The sequence below is a fragment of the Stegostoma tigrinum genome, chromosome 17 (assembly GCF_030684315.1).
Source record: "Stegostoma tigrinum isolate sSteTig4 chromosome 17, sSteTig4.hap1, whole genome shotgun sequence".
In the NCBI taxonomy this organism is placed as follows: domain Eukaryota; kingdom Metazoa; phylum Chordata; class Chondrichthyes; order Orectolobiformes; family Stegostomatidae; genus Stegostoma; species Stegostoma tigrinum.
This window is the reverse complement of record NC_081370.1, coordinates 30,795,522-30,815,587: the sequence shown is the minus strand read 5'-3', so window position 1 is coordinate 30,815,587 and position 20,066 is coordinate 30,795,522. Positions and strand designations below refer to the sequence as shown.

At 39.0% G+C, this 20,066-nt stretch overlaps 1 protein-coding gene across 3 annotated transcripts in view; it reads right to left on the bottom strand.

Moving 5' to 3' along the window:
- Positions 1-20,066, bottom strand: part of pde3b (phosphodiesterase 3B) — a 248,370-nt gene that overhangs the window by 175,146 nt on the left and 53,158 nt on the right. Inside the window, exon 1 of one of the 3 annotated variants that reach the window (XM_048545841.2) lies at positions 9,001-9,021. The exons of the other annotated variants lie outside the window; for them this stretch is intronic. The gene's annotated coding sequence lies outside the window, so the exon portion shown is untranslated. Of the gene's footprint in view, positions 1-9,000; positions 9,022-20,066 lie in introns of those variants that run through there. 3 annotated transcript variants of the gene reach the window in all.

Sequence of the window (20,066 nt, the reverse complement as noted above, 5' to 3'; positions counted from 1 at the left end):
ACAGGGCATAATCTCAGAATCAGGGGTCACACATTTAAGACGGGGAAATGGAGGAATTTCTTCTCTCAGAGGGCAATGAATCTGTGGAATTCTTGATTGCAGGGGGCTGTTTAAGCTAAGTTATTAAGTATATTCATGGCTGTAACAGACAGATTTTTAAATCAGTAAGAGAATCAAGGATTATGGAAAAAATGCAACAAAGTGGAGCTCGAGATCATCAATACAGCTGTGATCTCAGTGAGTAGCACAGCAGACTTCATATGCTAAATGGCCTACTTCTGCTCTTATGTGCTATGGGGTCCTATGGTCAGCACTAACAACTTCTTGGGCAGAAAGATCCAAAATTGCACAACCATTTCTGAGAAGATGCATTTCTCATTATATCTGTTCTGTAAGCATAGACCCCAATTTTGAAACAGCGCTCAGTTCTGAGGAAGGGCCACCGGACCCGAAACGTTAACTCTGTTTTCTCCTTCACAGATGCTGCCAGACCTGCTGAACTTTCCCAGAAATTTTGTTTTTGTTGTTAAAACAGTGCTCCCTCATTTTGGGCTGATCCCTAAGTGAAAACATCATTTTGAAAACCATTCAAGACATTATACACATCAATCAAGTCGCCCATTATTCTTTGAAACTTCAGTGGAAACAAGCCCAGTCTGTCTAACCTAACTTCACAAAAAACCCTACTTATTCCAGGTCTGGAGCTTGTAAACCAGGGGCGGTGTGGACTTGTTGGGCCGAATGGCCTGCTTCCACACTGTACGGAATCTAATCTAATCTAATCTAATCTAAACCTCCTTTGAATCATCTCCAATGAATTTACACATTTCCTTAAATAAGAACGAAACTGCACGCAATATTCAACAGAGATAACACAGTATGAAGCGAGATGAACACAGCAGGCCAAGCAGCATCGGAGGAGCAGGAAAGTTTGATGTTCCGGGCCGGGATCCTTCTTCAGAAATATTCAACATGTGGTTTCACCAATATCTTGCAAAACTGAAGCATAACATCCTAAATTAATTTTAGATTAAAGAAGCCATTCCCAAAACATGCAGAACCAACATGGTTTATAAAATACCATGCAAGGACTGCCACAAACATTTCGTCGGACAGATAGGAAGGAAGCTAGCCATCAGAATACCCAAATATCAGCAAGCAGCAAAACGACACAACAAGCTTTCCTTAATATCAGTACAGTCAGACAATGAAGGCCATCAGTTTAACTAGGACAACATTACCATTGCAGCCCAAGCCAAACATAGGCATGCACGGGAATTCCTAGAGGGCTGTTTTTCAACCCGTAATGCTATCAACAAACATACAGAATTGTACCCCATATATAAACCAAAACAGATCAAAACAGCAAATGATACTACTCACCACAAGGGACCAGACAATATAAATTCGAAACAAAGTAGAACAACATTGCTTCGTCGGAGGCCTGATGATGTCACCTAGCATGGTGATGAAAAGTCTGAACAAAAACAAGCCAGCTCGGCAAGCAAGTAAACAACCTCACCCACAGCCCAAGCTACAAATACTTGCCAGAACTTTAAACAACATCCTAACTTTTATGTTCAACTCCTCTAGTAATAAAAATAAGCACCCCATTCACCTTCTTGTTGACACATAATACCTGCACGTCAACATTTTGTGACTCAAACACTTACCACTTACAGAGCACCCAAATCCCTCTGCATCTCCAAATTCTGGAGTTGTTCTCAACTTGAGTAATACACTTCTTTTTCATTCCCACTAAAATGTGAACTTTACTTTTTCCCATATTATATATTCCATCTGCCATATTTTTGACCACTTAACAATAATCGGTTAGGACTTCATGTATCTTCTTCACAACACACTTTGACTAATTTTGGTGACATCTGCAAATTTAGCTACCCTGCCTTCACACACTTCATCGAAGTAACTGATAGAAACTGTAAAACGTTCCGGTAAAATGACAGGCCCCCGTGAAAGTGTTTGTCATGTTCTGACGCAATCACTCAACCACTTATTTACACAAACTGTCTGTTTTCTGTTCACCAATAATGTTTGATCCATGCTATATGCTACCCCTGCAGAGTGAACTTCAGTTTTCCGCGATAACTTCTGATGCAGCAATTTATCAAATACCTTCTGGAAATCCAAGGGTAGTTCATCTACTGGTTATCCTTTATTCATGGCACACAACAGTCCTTCAAAGACTTCCAATAAACTCAGTTGAGTAAACTACATTGACTTATGCCAAATGCCTTGAATCTTTCCAAAGCTTATCGGTATAATCTCCTTTCTGTTCAATTCCAACACCTTCACCATGACAGACATCAAGGCCTTTACAGTATCCTCATGACTAATCTAATCAGCATTAATTTACAATTCCAGTGTGGATCAATGGATAATGAAGATGTTTACTGAAAAAAAAGCATTTTGTCGTATCCTACTGTCTTGCACTCATCAGGACATTCTACAAGAATAAGAATTTAGTGGGGACAAAATAGCATTTATACTGCATAAGAAGATAATGTTGATTGGTGACAAGTAGATTCTGACTGGTACAGGCACTGCCATGGAGAATGCACTCACTAATGTTGATTAACAATGAATAGCCAGGCCATGTTTCAATTTTAAACCAGACACATTGAGTTTGATTGGTCCTGAGAAATGAACAAATGGCTGTCATCTATTTTGTTGAAACAGGCGCATGTACAAGTCCTTTCTATCTGCAAATAACCGGCCCTGAGTACTGATACATGAAGCTCCCTGTCCATATAAGCACGCCATACCGTGAACACAGCTGACAGTTCTAAATTAGCTGTGAGTGGAATTCCTCAAATATTCAGGATTATCAAACAAATGTTATCCAAACACAGAACCAGATCTAATGTCGCACACCATTTTGCAAGTGCATGCTGGTTGGTTAAGAACAGTCCCTTACTTGCTGCAAACAGCCAAAAGAACATACCGCTGGATAAAATCCATTTGTCTATGGAATGTACAGCCTACATATCTGTCATCACAGTGGTAGTGAAATTGACACACCACATTACTCATTTGTGTGGTACACAATGTATCCTTACTGCTTGACAGTAGTTTCCTACTGCTATCGAGCACCATTCGTGTTGCTACTGCATTATAGCAACAGGAAAACAGCCAACTTCAAGTTGCTCAAATTTCTGGTATACCCTTACTCTCAAGGATATTGGAAGTAGACAGGACACTTCTCAGAACCAACAATGACCACCTTAAGGCTTTCCATGAGTTATAAGCAATAAATGATTTGATCAGAGTAGCCAATATTCTGCAGGATAGCTCTGAGGTAGCTTATTTAAGTAAAGAAATGACTCAATCCAATTTACAAGGTTACTAATTAGGCCAATTTTATGATTTATGGAACTGTAGAAACCTCAACGTGTACAATGAACAGTGAAATTAGGTTTACAGTAGACAGTCGTAGAGAATGCCTCGCTGATTTCACAACTCAAACCTAACTAGCTTACATATATTCCCATCAAAAAAAGTTCCTTGTGGAATCCAAATAAAATACTTGAGAGCACAGAGGCTCATTAGAATCCCATGACAACACCATTAATTTGAATTTGAATGATTCTGTTGAAACTGAATTCAAATGTTGCTGAGTTCACAAATTCAATTAATATTGATTCACACAATGGTGGCAGATCTGGATCACCACGATGTAGTGCTGTAGCACAGATGTCTAAGGTTCCTTTGAATGGTACCCTGATGAAGAGGCTAGCAATGCCAAATGAGCATATGAACACGGTACTCCTATCAATGTCTAAGTTCTATATAAAATGTGCAGGAATCCTTTACCGTGGAAGTGGACAACTTGTTCAAAGCTGGTTGCAGCAATCCAGGTAACCATTTTGCCAGTTCACGTTGTGCAGAATGAGTCACCAATAAGGTCGTACATTAACAGGCTTCATTGTTGTGTATCTTGGGCAACTTGCACATATGTGGACACCAACCATCAGTGCATTCCTCTCGAAGTTTAGATGTTGGTTTAATCCCTTGGCAAAAGCTTCAACAAAACTCAAGTTCTGTGCTGCCAAACAGTTGGATAATGAAGAATACTACACCAAGAGGAGGAGGAATCCTCTTCCAAGTGTTCAAGGATAATGGATAGCCAAAGAACTGGGTCAGGACATGCCTACAGGAATAGCATCAGAAAGATTCTACATGCCCCGACATACTCATTACACAAGACTATATCAGGAACACATCAGAACTCAACACCAGACTTCTACGACCGCTGGGCATCAGAGTGGCATACAAACCCACATCAACCCTATGACAAGTACTCAGCCAAACTAAAGTACCACTCCTCGCCATGGACCGGACCAATGTCACCTACAAGATCCTCTGCAGAGACTGCGAGAAACACTACAATCAGACAAACAGGAAGGAAACTAACAACAAGAGAACATGAACACCAACTGGTTACAAAAAGACATGACCAATACACACTCATCTCAATCCAAATGGACAAGGAGAACCATGACTTTGACTGGGACAACACCAGGGTCCTGGGACAGGCTAAGCCTATACTTTAAATCATAATCCAACATTGTACAGTATACCTACATTGATTCAGCAAATAACTCTAATGCATGATTTTAGCTTCTCTTAATTCATTGATGAAATGGGCATAGCTTGTACTGATATAGAATCCTTAACTGCAAAAATGCATCCCACAGCTCTGTACCTTAAAAAATTAGTCACTCAAGAGGATATTAGAGCTGGAGACCTAAAGCTTGGTCAAAGAGGTAGGTTACAGGAGGTATCTCACAGCGAGAACAAAGAAACAGAATGGGAAAATTTTGGGTAAGGATCCAGAGCTTTCCTCTGAAGCAGTGGCAGTAATAATAGTCAAAACAAACACAATGTAAGTTGCTTTCTTTTTACTGAAGCTGGATTTACAGAGTTGTTGTTGGTTTCCATAATCACCTTCCTTAAAAATGTTTTTTATTAAACAATAAAAATGAAATTATTTATTTTTTAAATGCCTAGGTTTAAGGTGTGAGGTGAAAGTTTAGAAATGGCTGAACAGGCAACTTTTTCACACAGGGTGGTGAGTGTGTTGAACGAGCTGCCAAAAGGAAGTGGTGGAGGCTGCTACAATTACATCATTAAAAAGGCCTCAAGATGGCTATATGAATAGAAAGGGTTTAAAGGGATATGGACTAAACGCCGGCAAAGGGACTAGCTTAACTTAGGTTATCTGGTCAGCATGGATGAGTTGGACTGAAGGGTCCGTTTCTATGCCGTAGTGATCTATGACTCTATGACTCTATTTCCCATTTTTTTTTGTTTTGAAAAACTTCCTTTTTATCCAATTTCTCTTTATCATTTTTTTCCAAAGGGAGTTAAACACTAAATCAAAATTCCAAGTATTCCACTTTGTGTGCAATAACTTTGCTATTCACCACTGTTTCAAGTCCAACATCCAAACTAATCCAATAGACCCTTCACTCCTTGATTTATTCGCTGCTGTTTTTTTCTCTGCTGTTACTATCCTCTCAAAAAATCCCTGTTTTTCTCATTTGTTCTTAAATGGGAATGTGGACATTGCTGGCAATGCTGGCATTTCTTGACCATCATTCTTACCATTGATTGGCATTATTGTTGTGCCATTACCTCTTCCAAAACAACACACTGTACTTTAACCATGATCATTTAGTTACTATCACACCATTTTCCAAATCCTTTCAAATTAATTGACTTGGTTCCACAAACCACACCATTTCAGCTTCAAGAACAAACATCATAACAAATTTACTTCCTTACACCAGATTATGTCTTCTGACACCCAAAGAGCTACAAAATTACGCTATTTTAGTCCAGGCCTACTGAATGAGCACTGGGGTTTTGCTTCTCTATCATTGTTAAGTAAAATGTTTCTTAATACCAAAATTTAGTACAGATTAGCTAACATTATAACATAAAGACACAAGTCTTGTGTTTGATCCGTGTGTTTTTGATTGGATATAAACTGCATTACCATTATTAAAGAGTTCAAAAATAATCAAGATTTAGATAAAACAATAAAGTGCAAACAGAGTAAATCAACAAAATCGCTGTTGCTAAATATCTCTGACATAAAAATGTGTTTAAGGCAATTGTAATTTGTACCTTATTAGGTTGCACCCATGAAAGATGAGAGTGCTGGATGATACCTGAATCCATACAACAGCGCAGCAGTTATCACCAGCACAGAGTATGGGGTATTGAGAATCTCAGAATCACAAAATTGATAATGGTGCAGAATTGTGCCTGCACTGGTCCTATTACCTAGTGCCGATCCTCTAATTTACAGAAAGATAGACTGGCATTAGTTGCAGTGCACGCAAGTTTCACGAGGCTGATACCAAATATGGAGGGACTGTCTTATCAGGAAAGGTTGAATAGATTGGGCCTGAACTCATTCAAATGTAGAAGAATGAAAGGTGGAAGGTAGAAGACAGAGGGTGGTGGTGAAGGGTTGCTTTTCAGACTGGAGTCCTGTGGCTAGCAGTGTGCCACAAAAATCGGTGCTGGATCAACTGCTTTTCATTATTTATATAAATGATTAGTATGTCTAAATAGGAGGTGTGGTTAGTATGTTTGCAGATGGTACCAAAATTATAGGTGTAGTGTACTGAGAAGAAGGTTACCTCAGAGAACAATGGAATCTTGATCAGATAGGCCAATGAATGACAGGTGGAGTTTAATTTAGATAAATGTGAGGTGTTGCATTTTAGAAAGGCAGATCAGGGCAGGACTTGTACAATTAACAGTAAGGTCTTGGGGAGCGCTGCTGAACATTAAGACCTTGAGTGCAGGTTCATAGTTCCTTGAAAGTGGAGTCACAGGTAGACAGGATGGTGAAGAAGGCAGTTGGTGTGTTTGGCCTTCATTGGTCAGTATACTGAGTATATGACTTGAGGGGTCACGTTTTGGTTGTATAAGACATTGGTTAGGCCTCTTTTGGAATACTGTGTGCAATCCTGGTCTTACTGCTATAAGAAGGATGTTGCAGAACTAGAAAGCATCCAGAAAAGCTTTACAAGGATGTTGCCAGAGTTGGAGGGTCTCAGCTATAGGGAGAGACTGAATAGGCCGGGGCTGTTTTCCCCAGCGCGTTGAAGGCTGAGGGGTGACCTTAAAGACGTTTAGAAATTTTTCAGAGGCATGGGCAAAGTAAATAAACAAGGTCTTTTCCTAGGGTGGGGGAGTCCAAAACTAGACAGCATAAGTTTGAAGTGAGAGGGGAAAGATTCAGAAGGGGCGTAAGGGGCAACTTTTTCACACAGAGGGTGGCACATCTGTGGAATGAGCTGCCAGAGGAAGTAGCACGATTACAACATTTAAAAAGCATCTGGATAGGTATATGAATAGGAAGGGTTTAGAGGGATATGCCAAATGCTAACAGATGGAACTAGATTTATTTCAGATATCTGGTCGGCATGGACAAGTTAGACCAAAAGGTCCGTTTCCTTGCTGTACAGCTCTTATGACTCTTATGACAAGGTGCATTTGTTCAACAATTCAGGTCAATTGGCAATTATGGATAAAGGATGCAAAGGCTAGAACATGATAAGAAGTTGGCCATGAGGTTCTTTGCAGCAATATTACAAAAGGTAAAGACTGCAATTTTGCTCCAAAGAATGGGACATCATGGTTGCATTTAAGAATACAAAGAAATGAAATGCTTCAGAAACGAAAACAGCAATCTCAAACAGCAGACTGACAAACAGAATAAAGAAAATATTTTCAAAAGGTATCATCACTTGAACCAATTGAGACAAGACTTATTGTTTAGATTATGTGCCCATAATTCTTGAACAGATAAACGCATATCTATTTAGTTTACAGTATCACTCTTGACAAGGTAGAATCAGAATGTTTGAAATCTCTTAGTTGGTCTTGCAACAAATAACGTAATCAATGTACAGGCACTGATTTTAATTTATGAAGAACTCACCACCAGTGCGCCCCAAAACAAAATTTATTTATAAAAGGTTACAATCTGCAACAATGGTGATTCAAGCATAACTAACAATCGTAAAGTTAGCCTATTGAAAGAAATCACTATAAAAATAGTTAAATAATCCCGAGGACCAGATCGAACTCATCAGCTGAGGGTGTTCAAAAGCAAGCTTAAAAGATTAAACTTTAAGTGATCATTCAGAACCATATAGTCTTACATTGTAAGAGAAAGCCATTTGACCTGACATGCCTCCAGTAGTTCTTCAGTAAATCTGTTTAATTGGTCTTTTATTAAAAACCTGTTTTTTAAAAACTTGATTATTTATGAAATTCTCCTTCAAACGTCATATTTGAATTTATCAGCACCATCTTTTCCCAATGTATTTCTGATCGGAACAAATTGCTGTATAAAATTGCACACTAGTCTTGAGAGCTTAACTAAGTCCTGTGAAATCAATTAACAGTACAGAGGATAATAGGAATTGCAGATGCTGGAGAATCTGAGATAACAAGGTGTACAGCTGGATGAACACAGTAGGCCAAGCAGCATCAGAGGAGCAGGAATGGCTGAAGAATTTCTAAGAAGGGTCTAGGCCCAAAATGTCAGCATTCCTGATCCTCTGATGCTGCTTGGCCTGCTGTATTTATCCAGCTCCACTCCTTTTTAAAACAGTAACAGAAGACTGAATAATGAAGGAATCAGAGAGGTATAGCTATATAAACAGCATTAAAATACCTGAAACAAAATTCAAGCTAACCATATGGATATGACAAAAGTATACAGGTTAGAAGTAATAAAAGGCAAATGTACATTTCATATTAGTCACACGAAGAATTATCAACACATCAAATAAACTTTAGGGTAAATCCATAGGAGATAAAGAATAAGATTCTTTGAGAAACAGTTGGAAGATAAGAACTGTCAGGCCATTTCTGAATTAATGGTCTGAGAAAGGCAGATCAAACTTCTCTATAAGTATTTATCCAACTAACAGATGGCAATTCAGTTACCTGTTAGAAATGCATAATCTTGGCTCAGGACTGAAAGGAGCCCAGTCAAGCTGCCTGATAACAAGCACAAGTGGTCTGGAAGAAAATGCAGCTCTAACCAGTGAAACAATATTTCAGTTCCCAGCTTCACGAGGAGAAAGGAAATACGTTAACAAAGAATGAACTCTGGCTTACCTAGCTAACTAATACAAAACCCCATCTGCAGGAGACAACTCAAAAAAAAAGTTGCACCCCTTCTGCTTTTGTATTAGTCACTCAAAATAAACCTAGTTCCTTTCTTCCTTGCTGCTTCAATCTGTCCAATTACTCATTTTTATACTTCATTCTACAATGACATGAATAATATTAAAAATTACTTTCAGTCCCTAGTGTAAAATATAAGTTGACAGTATTTTTCTTCCCTGTTCCAAATAGATCAAGAATTCTTTTTTGCAACTCAGAGGTTATTTTCCTGGACTACTGCCCATACTTGAAGCAAGAAACTCTGCATAATGACAAACACGTGTTTGCAGCAAAAACAAAAATGCTACAGCTGAGGAAGGTCAACAGTTTTACGTCAACGTTGAACTTTATCCCACAATGGCATACTTCAAGCAGGAGTGCCCCATTCAAGTATACAGCATAGAACTGCTGTGTATCTACATACAAAAGATAGAAACAAAAAACTGTGTGGGTGGGAGACCAGGAAAGCGAGTGACAGAATTACTCTACATGCTACATATGGTAATTCTATTTGATACAGGAAGCTACTGAGATGAAGAAAATGTGCTTTGTGTACAAAACTGCCTGCCTTTTATTACACTGCCCGGAAGTGCATTCCAGATTCTAATAACTGCAGACAAAAAGAAACCATGCTGCCATTGCTTTTTCCTTGAATCAATATCGTCAAGCTCTCAATTCTTCTACCAAAGGGAACCATTTCATCTTTTCCACACTTAAAAAATCTCCTCTCAATCTTTTCTTCAGGTAGTACAGTCCCAACTTCTCCCGTCTAGCTCCATACCTGAAGTTCCTTACCCTAGTAACTATTCACATAAATCTTTCCTGTATCCTCTGAAATGCCAACATATCATTCTTAAAATCTGATGGCCAGAACTGGACACGATATGAAAGTTTAACTGACTTTTGTATTCTATGTCTCTATTTATCAAATCCAAGATTCTGAATACCTTTTATTGGCACTCTGAGCCTATCCTGCCAGCTTTGCTCTGTCCCTATGTTAGAACTGTACACTTTTATTTTGCATTTTTTGTTCTTCCAACATAAAAGAATCACTTCATATTTCTCTACACTGAGTTTCCTCTGGCTTCTTTGCCCATTTCATCAACTTGAACCTCACCTTGAAATTTATTCTTAGACTTATCACAGTTCACAATATTTCCAAATTTCATGTCTGCCAAAAATGTTGAATTAGTGCCCTGCTCAGCACAGTCCATTTTATTAACATACATTAAATGGAGCTAGTTTCCTAAAATAAATCCCAGCATTTCCCACTCCTCTGTTCAGTCTCAAAAAACAATTCAACCCGAGTGTTTCCTATCACTTAGTCAATTTTGTGCCCATGTTGATATGGTCCCTTTATTCCATAAGCTCATATGTTGTGTATCACTTTATGTCATATCTTTTCAAAACTGGTGTACAGCAAACTGGTCAATGCACCTCTAACTATTCTTGCATCAAGGCTTCCAACAAGTAATTTAAACATTTCTTCACTAGTCTGACACAATCCAATCATCCAAGGAAGTTTGGAAAATTCCATCCACTGCCTCTAAAGTTTTCAAGCATTTCCCACAATATCTTCCAATGCATCCCATCTGATCCAGGTGAGTTATTAGCTTTAAGCACAACCAGCCTGACTACTATCTCCTCCTCACGAAATGTTAACCCCACCAAGTGTTGCACCTACCACCTCTTGCACCAAGACTTGGCCAGCATCTTCTTACCCAATAAAGATTGGTGCTCAACCGTGGCTGATTCCACTGAATAAATTCCTTTTAGGCCCAGAAATACCCCATTCTTCTCTATATTACCCTTTTGCTATTTATTTATCTATAAATGATATTTGGATTTCCTTTTATATTAGATACCAGACTCTTTTCATATTCCCTTGGCTTCTTCCCCAAATCCCTTCCCAATCTTCAATGTGGAGCCCAATTCTCAACTGTATTAATCACCAGACATGTGTCATATATATCTCTTTCTGCTTCAACAAACTATGATTCTCATATTGTTACAGAAAGCAAATTTCTGATCACAAACGTTCAGAAGAATAAGTTCTTAATTTCAGTTGACACTTGGGACAAAAAAAGATTGTTTATAATCAATTTATCTTTGTGCCATAAAGGTTCAACATATCAATTTGGTTGACATCTTGCATAGCTCATTGGTTGTTTCCTGTCTTTGAATGGAAGCTTGTATTCCAGAGACATTCTGAGACTTGTGCACGCAACACTGGTGGACATTTTGTTGTACATGTTACAATTTGAGTGATATCAAACTTTCCTCCTTGGATGAATGTAAAACATGCCTTTTAACAACCAAGAAGACATTGTCTTATTTGTCTTACTTTTCTACTTCCTGGAAATGTACCTTGATTATACGAAAACAGTCGAAAACAGTTCCTCTTTAAAGGCAGCCAATTGGTCATTTATAGCTAGGTTGACCAATCTTGGATTCCAATTAATCTCAGCCAGAGCGCACCTCATTTATGATTGCCTTTCCACAATTAAGTGCTCTTTCTCTGGATTGCTTGTTGCTCTTTTCTACAGCCAATATAAAGTTTTTCAGATACAAAGATCATTGTTCTCTCATTCCTCCTTACTCCCAAGAACTAGGTATAGCAACATTGCCTTTATTATTGGATCAGAAATTCTCCTCAACACAATCAAGGAATTCTAAGTCGCAATTTCTGCCAGTTCTAGCAGGATGTTATTCCCGTCCTCTGCCCTGTTAGCATTCCACAGGGACCATTCCCTCCATGTCCCTTTCCCATCCCGAAATCCCAGGTCCTGTTCTGTGTGGATTTCTCTCAGCACAGCCAACCCATTTTCAACGATTCACACTTCCTCTTAATACCTACTCAACATTTACTTCCTCTATGGCTTACTATCTTCAATCCCATTGTCTTCTTCTCCCTTCTTTGTCCCCTCTCTCTTTCGGCAGCATCTACATGTCTTACTCTCTTCCCAAAATGCCCCCTCCACAAAAGTTGCAAGGCCTGCTAAGTTTCTCCAGTACTTTCTGTTTTTGCTTCAGATCTTCAGTACCCTTCGTTTTTAATTTTATAATAGGAATTCTTGCATGTCTCTGCCATTATACTATGGTCGCATTCAATAACTTGAATATCTTCGTAATCAAAGAATGTGTTTGAACTGGTAGTTCTAATTGAATCAGGGTACTAAAGAAAATGAAACAATGGTAAACATGGAGTTGAGGCACGACAATCAAACTTAAGTGAATTGCTACTTTAAGGAGCTACTAGTTAGCAAACAAAATTACTAGCCTGTAATGTACATGAAACACATTTTTATTTTAGATTTTGTTCCCACTGCAATTCAGACTTCGAGTGGAACGGTTTCTAACCAAATAAAATTTTTGAAAGATTCTGTTGATAACAGCAGATTTTGTCAAAAACACTGTTCCCTACACTTTCAACAGAGGTTATTCAACAATAATTCCACACTTGAAAGATAAAATATTCATAAATTATTTATTATAATAAATGGAATTATTTTATTAATCTACCTTCAAACTGAATGCATCTCCACTTAACTGACAGCAATATACTTTAAACTATTAAGTAGTGAAAGCCACATTAAAATATTGTTCTTAATCAAATACAAACATTCAGAAGAATAAGTTCTTAATTTCAGTTGACATTTTTGATGAAGGGCAAATATTGTTTATAATCAATTTATCTTTTGTGCTCTCATGGTTCAACGTATCAGTTTAGGTGAAGTCGCGCATGGCTCATGTTGCTCCCTATCTTTGAACAGAAGCTCGAGTTCAAGCCACATCCTGAGACTTGTGCACATGTTTGTGAACATTTAGCTGTTCATGTCATAATTCGAGTGATATCAAACTTGCCTCCTTGGATGAATGTAATACATGTCATGATACTTGTCAAACAATAGCGGAAAAATTCTTTTTTAAACCATAAAACACATAACTCATGACTTACCTCACTGCTGTTTTATTGGAAAGTGACCATTACATTAGCATCTACTGAATTCCAGAAGTGACAGTGATTGCCATCAACAGCAAAGCAACACTTGAATGAGTGTGGAATCCAGGAGTTTTGATGAAAAAGAAATCAATGGGAATCAAGGAGATAGGAATATCTACTGGTTGCAGTCACAAAATGGAAGATGGTTGTATTTATTGAAGCCTAGTCATCTTGAGAGTCTGAAACTTGGATACAGCCAAATATAGTCTGGATGGTATAAAAGTAATAAGAAGCCTTTTTGTGCTTCTCAAGATACCTTGGACTATATTGCACTTGGAGTTTACACAGAATCATAGAGTACAGAAATAGACCCTAAGGTCTAACTGGTCCATCCCACTCAAAATCCGAAACTAAACTAGTCTCAACCACATTCAAATTGAATGACAAATATTCTATGATCATGGAGGCGGTAGATCTTACACCACCAGATACTATAACACAGTTCAGTTTTGATGTCAGTTTCAAACTGGTGCATAATTTACTTTTGTAAATATGATTGAAAAGTATATATTGTGTAAAAAAAATGTGACAATGCATCCTGTATTTCATTCTAGAAGTGAATCATTGGGCAGGCACTTTGAGATAATGTGGAGACAAACACAAAAATAAGAGGTGCTCCCACTTTGGTTGGCTTATTTCATATGGTTATATTCTTTTCAGCTAATTATATTTGGTAAAGTGCCAATTTTTGTGGGCAGGGAAGCAGAAAGTTCTGACCCCTGATGGACCTTCAAGGCTTCTACTCTGGATGCAACATTGAAAAGACACCTGGACAAACAAATAACAATGCTTTGCTAGAGCAGTGTTGCTCCAAAGGTTCTCTTAAAGACTGTTCAAGAGAAAAGGGATGTTCTTTCCTCTAGGAATGTAACATGAGACCATATGAAGGCAACCTGGACAAAAGATAGCTATGGGGCCAGTGCTGGTAGATAGCTCAACAGAACCTGTCGTTAGAGAGAGTAACTGATCCACTGAGCTCTTTTAGTGTGTATACCACTGTCTACTGAAAGCTACATGTCCCTTTGCATGAGAGTTAGCATTGTAAGGTTGCTATTGCAAAAAAAACCTATTTCACAGAAAAGTGGATGCCAGGCGTTTCCACCAGATGCCTTGTGCAGTTAATTTCTGTGACTTTGTTGCGGCTCCCAGTAGTGTACTAGCACTGAAGTGGTCACTGCCCTTCTCTCAACTATTGGCCAGTGTTAAAAGCCAGGATTTGGAATTTGGTGATTTGGTGCTGGTCACCTGAATGTCAAGGGGAAATGGTTTGATTCTCTCATAATAAAGATAGCTATTGCTTGGCTCGTGTATGGTGTGAATGTCACTCGCCACTTCTCAGTTAAAGCCTGAATGTTATCCAGATTTTTTTATACTTAAACAAAGGCAATTCAGTTTGTGTGTAGTTGGAAATTGTATAACCACGAGCGAATATGCCTATGTTTGGGCTTAGGATGAATGGAAAATTGTTGATGAAACAGCTAAAGATACTCAAGTCTTGGATATAACGTTGAAAAATTCATACAATAATATCTTCAGATTGAGATATTATCTGAGATTGGGAGTCTGAAACTTGGATACAGCCTAGCCTAGGCTGTATCCAACTTTCAGACTCTCACAGGCACTGGGGAGAAAGGTGTCAAATTACTTGCTGCAGTATTCCCAGCCTCTCACCTGCTCCTGAAGCCACCATATTTGTATGGCTCATCCAGTTTCTGGTCATTGATAATCTCCAGGATGTTGACAATAAAAGATTCTGTTCTTGGGGAAAGACAGTTGGGCCTAGGATCCTCATAACATGCATTTATTTTCGTGTTTTTCACAGCCACTAAATGCTTCCAAGTACTTTATTGCTTGTGAAATGTCGTTATGACGGACGAAATATGGCAGTCATTTTACGAATCTCTCACAGCCATGTGTAAATGACTAAATAAACTTTCCTTTTGAGATGTTGATTGAGTGATAAACATTAAACAGATCGCTCAGATGAATTAGTTTCTCTTTTTCAGCGTAGTGCCTGGTGATCTTTTATATCCATCCAAATAAGCATATGGACTCTCAGTTAATAATTTTTTTTCCAAAAATGGCAACTCCAGGGTCGTAGTTTTCCAGCATGGAGCGTCAGTCTTGATGTTTACGCTCAGGTCTGGAGTGGGAACTTGTACCCATAATATTACAACTTAGATGCTACAATGCCAGTGACTTGGATTCTGTAAGTACAGATTGTGGACAGCGGTGTAAGAGCCTTGAGTCCTCCACTATTGAGTGTCGAGGAGTCGGTCGGCCAGACATGAGTATTTTCTCCGTCTGGTTTTCCTCTCATTCAAGTAGCAGTTGTCTCGACCCTTCGCTGCCTATAGTCTAAGTCCAGCCCGAAAAAGCATCGGCCTTGGAAAGATTAAAAAGTAGTCGGGGACTCCAATTAAAGCTCGGGGACCCGAAATAGAGTCGGGGGCTCTAACACTGAAAAGATTAAAAGGCAGTCTTTTAAAACAGTCTTCAGTACTGTTGGTGGAGTGTTATTAGGCCCCATAGTTTTTGCTGTATTCAACTTAAGATATATGAATATATGAACTAGGAGAACTTGCTCTGCAATTTGTTATGATCACACTTGGGCTAACTGTAATCTCAAATCCACATTACAGCCTTGATTCAAACATGAATAAAATAATGAATTGGAGAAGTGAGTGCAGAGTGACATGCCTTGACATCAAGGCTGCATTTAACCAAGTGTGACGTCAAGGAGCTCTAGCAAAACTGCAATCAACTGGTATCAGACAGCAAACACTCCACTGGCTGGAGTCATACCTGATAGAAGGGAAGGTAGTCATGGTTGTTGGAGGTCAGTCATCTCAGCTCCAGGGCATCTCTGCAGGAGTTCCTCAGGGTGGTCTCCTAGGCCCAACCATCTTCAGCTGTTTCATTAATGACCTTCCCTCCATCATAAGGTCAGAAGTGGAAATGACTGCTGATTGTACATTGTTCAGCACCATTCACTACTCTTCAGATATTGGAGCAGTCCATGTCTAAATTCAATGAGGTCTGGACGATATCCAGATTTGCGTTGACAACTGGCAAGTAACATTTGCACCACACAGATGCCAGGCTATGACCATCACCAATAAGATGCAATCTAACATCACCCTTGACATTCAAAGTTGTTACTGTCACTGAATCCACCATTACCGCAGAAGCTCAACCGGACCTGCCACATAAATATAGTGGCTATAACAGCAGGTCAGAGGCCAAGAGTAATGAGGTGAGTAACTTACCTCCCTACCCAACACAGACTGTCCATCATCTGCTTGGCACAAATCAGGACACTGATGGAATACTGCCCACTTGCATGAATGGGTTCAACGCCAACAACACTCAAGAAGCTTGACACCATTCAGGCCAAAGCAGTCCTGTTGTTTGACACCACATCTGCATGCATTCCACTTCTTCCACCACTAACACTCAATAGCAGCAGTGTGTATTATCCACAAGATGCACTGCAGAAGTTCAAAGATACTTAGACAGTACCTTCCAAACCATGAACACTTCAATCTAGAAGGACAACAGCAGCAGAAACAACGGGAACACCACCATCCGCAAGTTCCCCTCCAAGTCATTCACTATCCCAACATGAAAAAATATCGGTGCGCCTTCACTGTTGCTGGGTCAAAATACTGCAATTCCCTTCTGAACGGCATCATGGGACAACCCACAGCAAACAGACTGCAGCAGTTCAAGAAGGCAGCTCACCTCCACCTTCAAGGCCAATCAGCACAGGCAATGAATGCTGATCAGCCAGCGATGCTAACATCCTGTGAATGAATGAAAAAATTCTTAAGGTTACGCCCTTTGTTCTGGACAATCCAACGAGTGGACAGAGGGTCTTGTAGCTCCTCTAACAAAATCCTAAAAATTCAATCAAAATCAACCTTGCATTGTTGGCAATGAAAGCTCTTGGTTAACGTCTGGAGCTCTGGTAATATTTGTATGCATCAGCATTGAAATCTTTCAAAAGCAAATGTATCTTATTTAAAGTGCAGCGTTTGGAACAGTAGAATATTCTGGATTTTATCTAATCAAATCTTGCACTTAATGTCAGCATTTCTGCAAGTGTAGCTCAGGAACCTTTAAATAACTTTGGATTTCCGTTGTTCCGAGCATTTCAAATTTGAAATACAATTGAGATCTAGCCTTTTAAGTTCAAAACAAATTTCTCACATTTTCCTTAAGTGATATCAGATAGTTTTACCATCTCAAAATAATCAAACAAAGGCTTTTCTAACTGTATTCTCCCACTTACAATCCAACCAATCATCTTCAAAGGGACTGCTGCATAAAAACAGTGAAGTATTGATAAAACTTTACAAGATATTAGTCAGACACACCTATAATACTGCAAGAGTTTTGGTCCCCACATCTAAGGAAAGATACTGGAGGCAGTCGAGAGAGGGTTTACACTAGGTTGATTCCAGGTATGGAGGGATTTCCTTGCATGTAGACATTCAATAGACAAGGAATAAAAATACAAAATGTTGGAGAAACTCAGCAGATTTGGCAGGATCTGTGAAGAAAGAAACAAGGTTAACATTTTAAAGAGATAGCAGGAACTTCCGATGCTGGAGAATATGAGATTACAAGGTGGAGAGCTGGATGAACACAGCAGGCCAAGCAGCATCAGAGGAGCAGGAAAGCTGACGTTTTGGGTCTGGACCCTTCTTCAGAAAGTATCTAACATTTTATATTCAGTTTTCGAAACTGGAGTTCAAGAGTTATGTGGATAAAACAAGCATTTAGGGTTATCAGATCAGCCACGCCCTAACTGAATGACAGAACAATCTCAACAGGCCAAATGGCTGACTTCTCAGGCCCCTGGAAATCAAGGAACATGGAACAGGGACTGTAGCAGCCCATTCTGTCCTTTGAACCTGACAAATACAGCTTATTTTCTATCACCGCTCTACCTTACCCCATTATCCCTATATCCTAGATAACAAAGTGTGGAGCTGGATGAACACAGCAGGCCAAGCGGCATCTTAGGAGCACAAAAACTGACATTTTGGGCCTCAGATGAAGGGTCCAGGCCCGAAACGTCAGTTTTTGCGCTCCTAAGATGCTGCTTGGCCTGCTGTGTTCATCCAGCTCCGCACTTTGTTATCTCGGATTCTCCAGCATCTATGGTTTCCATTATCTCTCATCCCTACATCCTATATTGCCATAATATGGCTCTCATTTGTCTCTCATGCTACAACTTCAACTATTTTCGAATTCTTTTTCTTTAGAATATCCATGTTACTGTATCTGAACTGTCCAGAATATTTTTCCTCAATGGTTCTTATTAGCTTGAAGATGGAAGTAAACATTAATCGTGTTGTTTAATTATTCCATAGCAACCAGTTTTACTATGCTAAATGCAAAGTACCTCAAATATCGAAGATCTGAAATAGAAAAAAAACAGCATGTACTGGACAAACTCAGCAGATCTGGCAGCAGGAAACATAGACTTTCCTGCTCCTTGGATGCTGTCTGACCTGCTGTGCTTTTCTAGCCTCACACCGATAGACTCTGGCTTCCAGCATTTGCAGTCCTTATTGTCTCCAAACATGTGGAGCTTGATGAGTTCCAAAGAAAATCACTGAACTCAAAGCACAAACACTGTTTCTCTCCCTATAGATGCTACAAACCTGTTGAGCTTCTCTAACACTTTTTGTTTTTAATGTTCTGATTACTTAATTCCAACTCGTGAGCCCTGCACTAGTTCTGATAACTAAATATTAAGCCCACTTCTTTTTAAGCAACACTGGACCCAATGCTTTTTTGAAGCTAATGTAGACTGCAAAATACAGTTTGAGTTTTGTTTCTGTCACAGCCATATGCACATGCCGTCAGTTGGCTCATATTAACATGTTTTAATTCTCACTCCGGAAATTTGACATTTTTCAAGTTTCTCACAGCTGTTCATGCATCTAGATTGTTCACTCACTTTGCCTTCTGGAGGTTATGGATCAAAATTCCTTGCAGCAGCACTGCCACCTCATGGAAGACATTAATCCACACTGGTGACCCAAACCAGAAGTAGATCGCCACATGTGCTGTTTTTAGGGCATAATGATCTTGCTTAGGGCTTTCTGGCAGCCAGGGTTCTCGTCCAAATATTTCCTGCCCAGGGTTCCTAGCCAGGCACAACCATTTCACATAGCAAAACGCATAAACATCTCTATTACAGTATATGTACTGATTTATTTACATAGTTCCAACGAAGATATCCAACAGAAAAAATATTCAATCTTGAAAATTTATTATACATGCCGACATTGACATTAACAGATAATTACAATATTTCTAATGCTGCAGCAACTTTAACTCTCTCGAAGTATTAACATAAATTGCAATTGCCAAGATTTGATTTAAATCAGAACATCTATCTGAAATTTTAAAAATTCATTTATACATGACAAATGATTTATGTTCAATAACAGGCTTCCTTTCCGAATGCATAAACGTGCAAATTTTCAAAGAAAGGAGAACTATGTTAGTATGCCAATGCGTTAGACTTCGGCACCAACTGAGACAGACACAAACCAATTAATAAGAGCTTCTGCAAGTTAATTGCAATTGTGGTGTCAGAGCTGCCTGTCTAAAACAAGAGATCTGGCACTGGTCAAATACAGGCATTTAAAATATATGTTGGTCCTGATTAAAAATCCCACGTTATAAAGTTTTAAACAAGTCATTTCAAGCTTGAAAACAAGTTTGAATACCAATACTGCACATTTTGTCTGAGTGCACTTCAACTCCAGCTACTCACGATGTCATTGGCTTGTCTGTTTTTAAATAGTGAGGTCAGATG